Source organism: Podarcis vaucheri (assembly GCF_965113315.1).
Source record: "Podarcis vaucheri genome assembly, chromosome: 15".
NCBI classification, from domain to species: domain Eukaryota; kingdom Metazoa; phylum Chordata; class Lepidosauria; order Squamata; family Lacertidae; genus Podarcis; species Podarcis vaucheri.
In genome coordinates, this window is record NC_138753.1 from 26,825,070 (window position 1) to 26,832,902 (window position 7,833).

The 7,833-nt window shown below is 45.8% G+C and overlaps 1 long non-coding RNA gene across 1 annotated transcript; it reads right to left on the reverse strand.

Moving 5' to 3' along the window:
* Positions 1-4,484: 4,484 nt before the first annotated feature.
* LOC309519680 lies at positions 4,485-7,240 on the reverse strand. Its single transcript, XR_014213964.1, has 3 exons — positions 7,044-7,240; positions 5,975-6,104; positions 4,485-4,840 (listed from the first exon to the last, which is right to left on the reverse strand). It is a non-coding gene; the product is annotated as an uncharacterized lncRNA (long non-coding RNA).
* Between the last annotated feature and the right edge of the window lie 593 nt (positions 7,241-7,833).

The window sequence follows — 7,833 nt, forward strand, 5'->3', positions numbered from 1 at the left end:
TATTTCTTAAAGCACAACAGCCTCTGACGTGTCTTCTATTTTCCAAAGGGACACAGACCTTGGACCCCAGGGGCTTTTGTCACCATTTGGTAGAGAGAGGGGAAGTAACCCTGCTTTTTTAACAGTATAAACAATACATTATACAGAATAGGGTGGCCTAAAACTCCAGAGAACATACATTAAAAGGGGGGGGCAGGCCCCAAAATCATCGAGAAAAAGAAATTAGAAGCAAGAGGAAAATTCTCTTCTTGAGAGGGGTTTTGCCAAGACAGGAGGCAGCTGCGTCTTCTTTTTTAAAGGAGCTCACTTAATTTGCTCCTGATCCTTGCATCCTCAGCCATTTCACTCTTCCTTACATCTCCTTGACAGACAATGGTGGGTCTGTCTGTCTGTCTATCTGTCTGTTTCACTTTAAGCCAGAAATAATTGCTGAGCTTCCGGCTTCCTCCGTATTCCTTTGCACAATCCTTTTCTTCCCCCTTCCATGTAATCATTTTTGCTCATTAGAGAAACTTGGGAGATAAGCAGAGAGAACAATGGAGATGTGCAAGCTCTTTGTTGATGCAGAAGTGGCTGGATTTTCCTGCTTTCTGTCTTCTCCTTCTCCCCACCCCCACCCACTTGACTTCCCCAAGTTTGTCTGGTGTGTCTGGACTCTGGACTAGATTCTAGCCAAGCGATCAGTCACCAGCTTTGAACTCAGTTGGACCTTTAGGCTGTCAGGAAGTAAAAATAATAATAATAAAATGCCCCCCGAGGATGTACCTCAGCTCAAAGAGAGAGAAAGTCAGGAAATACAGTAGATCAGCACTCTCCAGTTTTGAGGGAAAGCAGCTTCTGAGGACAGCTGGAAGCTGCAAAAAAATCATTTCCTTCAGCAAGGAGGACCAACTTCTCTGCCACCAAACTCTCAAGGACTGTGTGATGCTCTGCACATGAACCCAGTGTTTTTAGCTCCATCTTTCAGCAGAGGACCAAAGAGTGGCCCAACTCATCTATAGGGTGGGATTGAGGTCAACCTGCCCCTCTCCACTCCCAGTAACTGTTCACACAATCGTGCTTTTGCAGTTTTTCCAGTTCTTCTCTCTGGTCCGTTCTCCAGTGTCTTTGCCACAACTTTTGCTGTCGCTTATAAAGCAGGAAGAAGCAACCTTTGTTTTCCACCCCTGCACTCCCTCAGAAAACCAGTGCTTGATTCCAAACAGATGGCATGGGAGCAGCCAGGAGAATTGTTGTCTCTCCCATACTTATGTCAGACTCTATGGGCATCCAAGCAGCGGCTCAGTGGCCAGACCAAGGGACGTGACAGGGACGAAGGTCTCACAAAACACAGAGGCAATTTGCAAGGCTGAAAGTCAACGCTACTGATCCACTCACATTCCTTCAGGGTTCGGGGAAGTAGCTTAGGGCATAGCCAGGTTGAATTGCACATAGTCTGGTCAAAGTAGAGGACAGGTGCTATGGGATTTGGAAGGAGAAGCACTCAATGAAGTAGAGGGTGAGAGTCTCACCTGCCTCTCCAGTGCTTCCCACTCAGAAAGGCCATGGAGGAAGGCACTTGAGATCCAACCGGGCTCTATTCCCTTTTGACAATGTCATGCTTTTCTGTCTCAGCTGGCCAATCCTGACCAATGTTACTGCTGACCAATCCAGACCAGTGATGCTGTCCCTGGGGTTGTGAGAAGTATAGAGGATACCTATAGAGGAAAAGTCACTCCATGGACCTGGAGAACTCCACTACCGATGGTCCCAGACAGGGGCTACCTTGGTTAGCCAGAGCAAGAATGTTATGTCTCCATCTGTACTAGAATTGTTTTTAGACGCTTTTGCTGTTTTGTTTCTCGTGCGTTTGTTATTTTGGGCTCCTTTGGTAGGCTAGGAGATAAATAATACAGCGGTACCTCAGGTTACAGATGCTTCAGGTTACAGACTCTGCTAACCCCAAAATAGTACCTTGGGTTAAGAACTTTGCTTCAGGATGAGAACAGAAATCGTGCAGCGGTGGTGCGGCAGCAGCGGGAGGCCCCATTAGCTAAAGTGGTACCTCAGGTTAAGAACAATAACCCGAGGTACCACTGTACTGAAATGTTTAAATCTTTATTTGACTGTCCTTAAATCTTCCTACCCCACTTGATATCTTCTTTAAGTAAAGGTAAAGGTACCCCTGCCCATACGGGCCAGTCTTGACAGACTCTAGGGTTGTGCGCCCATCTCACTTAAGAGGCCGGGGGCCAGCGCTGTCTGCAGACACTTCCGGGTCACGTGGCCAGCGTGACGAAGCTGCTCTGGCGAACCGGCACCAGAGCAGCACACGGAAAAGCCGTTTACCTTCCCGCTATAAAGCGGTACCTATTTATCTATTGCACTTAAGGGTGCTTTCGAACTGCTAGGTGGGCAGGAGCTGGGACCGAACGACGGGAGCTCACCCCCCCCCCCGCGGGGATTCGAACTGCCAACCATGTGATCGGCAAGTCCTAGGCACTGAGGTTTTACCTACCGCACCACCCACGTCCCCTGATATCTTCTTTAGTCATCCATAATAATAATAATAATAATAATAATAATAATAATAATAATAAAAAAATATATTCACAGAGCCACTGTGGGAACCAGGTGCTATGATGGGACTTGGGCCTGATCCAGCAACCAGGCTCTTCCTCTGATGTTCTTATGGCAGCTACATTAGACAGAAGTTTCCAGGGAGGGTGGTAGCCGTCCACCCACATACCTCCGCATATTCCTTAAACCTGTCTGTGCCCCTAAGCTATCTGCAGCCCTCAGTATCTGAAGAAGTGTGCATGCACACGGAAGCTCATACCAAGAACTAACTTAGTTGGTCTTTAAGGTGCTACTGGAAGGAATTTTTTTATTTTGACTATGGCAGACCAACACGGCTACCTATCTGTAACTGGACCCTCAGATACTGTGAGAGATGTTGAAGTGAGATTCAACTGCTGCTGGTCCGATCAGATTCTGTATGTGGGATGGGGGGGCACCATCTCAATCTCCCCCCTTAGGCCCCATAATGTCTTGGGCTGGTCCTGTAAGAGCCCCACCACATCTGACAGGAATTAGCATCTGCCTCAACAGCTGCGTGGCCTTCTTTACGCCTTGTTTTCTGGTAATGAATACTAATGATCCTTCACAGTTTTATTCTAATTGCCTGCCTGTCAGGGTTTGTTACCCTTCCCCATTTTTTGACTCTCATACCAGACATTCACTCTTGCTCTTGCCGTAGTTGTTCCTGCTGTGTTGACGAGACTTTACACTTGTCAACAATTATTTTTTTTAAACAGAGTTGCGACGGTGATTAAGATTGCAGGGCGAGAGGAGACGAGAGAGAGAGAGAGAGAGAGAGAGAGAGAGAGGGAGAGAGGGAGAGAGAGAGAGGGAGATGCATCTCCACCCGTGAACATAGAATGCTCATTTCTAAGGTTACAAAATAAGAGGCTGTGGTATATAATTAAAACTAATAGGTTAACTGAGGAATATTTAGATCGTAGTCATGCCAAAGCAGCTGCCATCAGTCAGTTGGCAGCCAAGCAGTGTTTGGAATCTAAGCAATGCCCACAGCAAAGGCGGTGACAAGACTGACAACCAAACATTGGGGTGTCTTCAGAAATTCCTTCCTTTGCCAAGTGAGGCATTCAGCCCTACTTTCTACTCAACAGGATGCCAAAGACAATGGCCTCATGAATTGTGCTGATTTGGGAAGTGCTCCTTCCATTGGCTGTTAGACATAATTCAAGGAGCTGGTTTTAATGCCGCCACAGGTTGACACTGGCATGTCATAGGGCTGGGTCTTCATGTTCTGGACATCACACAGCTTAAGAACGGCAAGCATCTCATGATTCACCCTGGCTGTGGCAGTAATCTCTCCATGTGCTAAAAGTTGTTATCTGCCTAACACTTTGGGCAGGGCGGAAGAGAAATATGCTCACATGACTGTATGGGTTTGTGGGAGATTGGATCTTCATTCCCATAAACAGTAAGAAAGCTCACCCAGCCCCATCGCCACTGTTGCCTGCACAGTCATGTCCCAATTGAGAATATAGGTTGGGGAAAATAGGCAGAGATAGTGCTTCAAACTCAAGAGAGAATAAATGGTCAGACGAGGGGGAAAGAAGTCTGTTATGTAGGAAAGGCCTGCTCTTTTTCATAGAATCATAGAGTTGGAAGAGACCACAAGGGCCATCGAGTCCAACCCCCTGCCAAGCAGGAAACACCATCAGAGCACTCCTGACATATGGTTGTCAAGCCTCTGCTTAAAGACCTCCAAAGAAGGAGGGAAACTCCACCACACTTTTTTGCAGCGCCAGATTAAACCCTGTGGAGGCTCCTAGGCAGTCAAAATCTCTGGGGGTGGGGGGTGGAGTAGGGAGGCTCGCAAATCATCTCCTAATACTTTTTTTTATTTTACCAATCAACAATTTTAATAAACCAATTTTATTACACAAAGCAAACTGTATTTATTTTGATCTGTTATTGCAAGGCCCCTAAAAGGCATGGAGCCCATAGGCCAGTGCCTACTCTGCCTATTTGGTAATCCAGATCTGGTGTTTTTTTTGGGGGGGTATTGTGTTTCTCTAAGCTTGGAGGCAGGTCGATGGAAGCCTTTGCACATTCAGGTTCAGCACCCTGAATGATGAAATCTTTGCTGGGGGGGGGCACTTGCAGTCTCCCACTTCCATCCTCAGTGAAGTTTTCCCTCAGAGGCCCTTTGCCGGTGAGATGGTTCCCCATGGCTTTGCCACAGATTTAGGGTTGCCGTTTACTGAAGCAAGACAGGTTGTTTTGAGAGTGCTGTCATTTCCCTTTGCCTGGGCATCTTCTGTGCCACCTGCAGATTAAAGATCAACAGAACCAAAGGTTATATGGGGGGGGGAGGAATAGAGAGGAATGAGCAGCTATCTCTGTGTGTTTCTCTGTGTGTGCAGGAACTGGGGGTGGAGGACAGATTGATGAGCAGGACTGCCTAGTAACATTCACAGAGGAGGGAAGGGGAAAATTCTGTCCAAGGTTTTGTTCTTGAAAATTATTTGGGGGGCAGTGCTGTGAGCAAAAGCTCTTCCATTTGCTATAGCTGGGAACCACAGGAGGAGGGCTCTTGTGTTTGGGGGTCCTGCTTGTAGGTTTCACACAAGCATCTGTTTGGCCACTGTTTGTAATAACAGAATGATGGACTAGATGGGCCATTGGCCTGATCCAGCACACTCTCCTTGTGTTCTTATAAACAAATTGAGAGCTACTGAACACAGGAACATAGGAAGATTCCTTATGCCAAGTCAGAGCATGGGTCCTTTAGCTTAGTATATTCTACACTGACTGCCAGCAGCTTTCTGGGGTTTCAGGCAGGGGGCGTTCCCAGCCCTACCAGAAGATGCTTGGGATTGAACCTGAGACCTTCTGCATGCCAAGCAGAGGCACTACCACTGAGCTACTACCTTCACCCACTGATGTTTGGTCGGTTCTCGTTTTTTGTGGGTCTCTTTCTGCTCCTGCCAACCTAGCAGTTCGAAAGCACCTCAAAGTGCAAGTAGATAAATAGGTACCGATCCGGCGGGAAGGTAAACGGCGTTTCCGTGCGCTGCTCTGGTTCACCAGAAGCGGCTTAGTCATGCTGGCCACATGACCCGGAAGCTGTACGCCGGCTCCCTCAGCCAATAAAGCGAGATGAGCGCCACAACCCGAGTCGGTCACAACTGGACCTAATGGTCAGGGGTACCTTTACCTTTTTTTTACTTCATACGTGTATACGATGAAAGAGAAAGAAAGGAAAACTGTAAGGCACAACTTTTTAAATTTAAATAGTGTTTTAAGGAAAAAGATTATTTCTCTTTTTATATATTTATACAGTGAGTTGTTTTATACTGGGTATATTTGTATCATTTTGCTGGTACAGTAATTTCCCCTGCCTTTGGGTATAAAATGCAGCTATTAAATGATTATGTTTTAAATTCTTCTGCATACTTACCCACGATCAAGTCACATTGAAATCAGGGTGTCTTTACTTGTCAGTAAACACCCTCAGTAAATGTCCACAGGATCAGACTGTCAATGAGTGAAATGACACACACCTTGGCTTTTGGTGTGCTGGAACTGATCTAGAGATTTTACAGGTGAGAAATCTTTTCATGGAACTCTGCAGCTCATATAGTGGTTCAAATACACACAACAGCTGTCTGGGATTCCATTCATTCATGCATTCATTCATAATTTTATTTGTATGCTGCTTTTCCACATACACACACACACATGCTCAAAGCAAAAGAAAATGGAACACAAAAACAATGTCATAAGAATGTAACAAAAGAACAACACAATAGCATATATAACAACATACAAAAACCCCCCAAGTTTATAAATACAGTATAACAAAATTACATTAACATTATTACACCAATTATTGGAATAACACTTGTAATTTAATGTTGAATTTTGGATATAATGGAGATGTAAAAGATTGGGATTATTATAAAAGATGCAGGAGGAAATGGTTAACAAAAGGACCCACAAAGGGGAGGAGGGAAGTACAGGAGATTCTTGGGAATTTTGTTTTTATGTTGGTTGTTGGATAATTGATTGTAAAATTGTAAAATCTGAAAAACTAAATAAATATTATTAAAAAACAATACTACACCTCTTGGCCGTAGCAAAAATAAACCAGGAACTTAACAGTTTCACTTGGGCTCTAGAAAAAGATCTCCCTTGATGCTGGCTACAGTCCCTCTCCTGCAGCAACTTACAAGAGTTTGGATTTGATATCCTGAGTTATCACTACCCTAAGGAGTCTCAAAGTGTCTAACAATCTCCTTTTCCCTTCCTCCCCCACAACAAACACTCTGTGAGGTGAGTGAGGCTGAGAGACTTCAGAGAAGTGTGACTAGCCCAAGGTCACCCAGCAGCCGCATGTGGAGGTGCAGGGAATCGAACCCAGTTCACCAGATTACGTGTCCACTGCTCTTAACCACTACACCACGCTGACTTTCGAAGCAGGTGGGGTTTCTGAAAACACCTTTCCCATTAGGTTGCTGCTTCTCTACCTGGTGATGTCGGGGATCAAACTTGGGACCTTGGGCATGCAAAGCAGACACACTGAGCTCTAGTCTCTTCCCCTGACCCATTACTGTATGGGTGAGATGAAATGTCCATCCACTTCCTTCTCCACCTGCAGCCTTTAATAGGTGCAATGCAGGAAGGTCTTGGGCATTTTCTTCTGCCGGGTGCATGGCTTAGTTCACACATCCATGACTTAGGGAAGTAATAGTGCCACTGTATTCTGCTCTGGTCAGACCACACCTGGAGTACTGTGTCCAGTTCTGGGCACCACAATTCAAGAAGGACACTGACAAACTGGAACGTGTCCAGAAGAAGGCAACCAAAATGGTCAAAGGCCTGGAAACGATGCCTTATGAGGAACGGCTAAGGGAGCTGGGCATGTTTAGCCTGGAGAAGAGGAGGTTAAGGGGTGATATGATAGCCATGTTCAAATATATAAAAGGATGTCATATAGAGGAGGGAGAAAGGTTGTTTTCTGCTGCTCCAGAGAAGCGGACACGGAGCAATGGATCCAAACTACAAGAAAGAAGATTCCACCTAAACATTAGGAAGAACTTCCTGACAGTAAGAGCTGTTCGACAGTGGAATTTGCTGCCAAGGAGTGTGGTGGAGTCTCCTACTTTGGAGGTCTTTAAGCAGAGGCTTGACAACCATATGTCAGGAGTGCTCTGATGGTGTTTCCTGCTTGGCAGGGGGTTGGACTCGATGGCCCTTGTGGTCTCTTCCAACTCTATGATTCTATGATTCTATGATTCTTAGTTCCTAAATCACAAG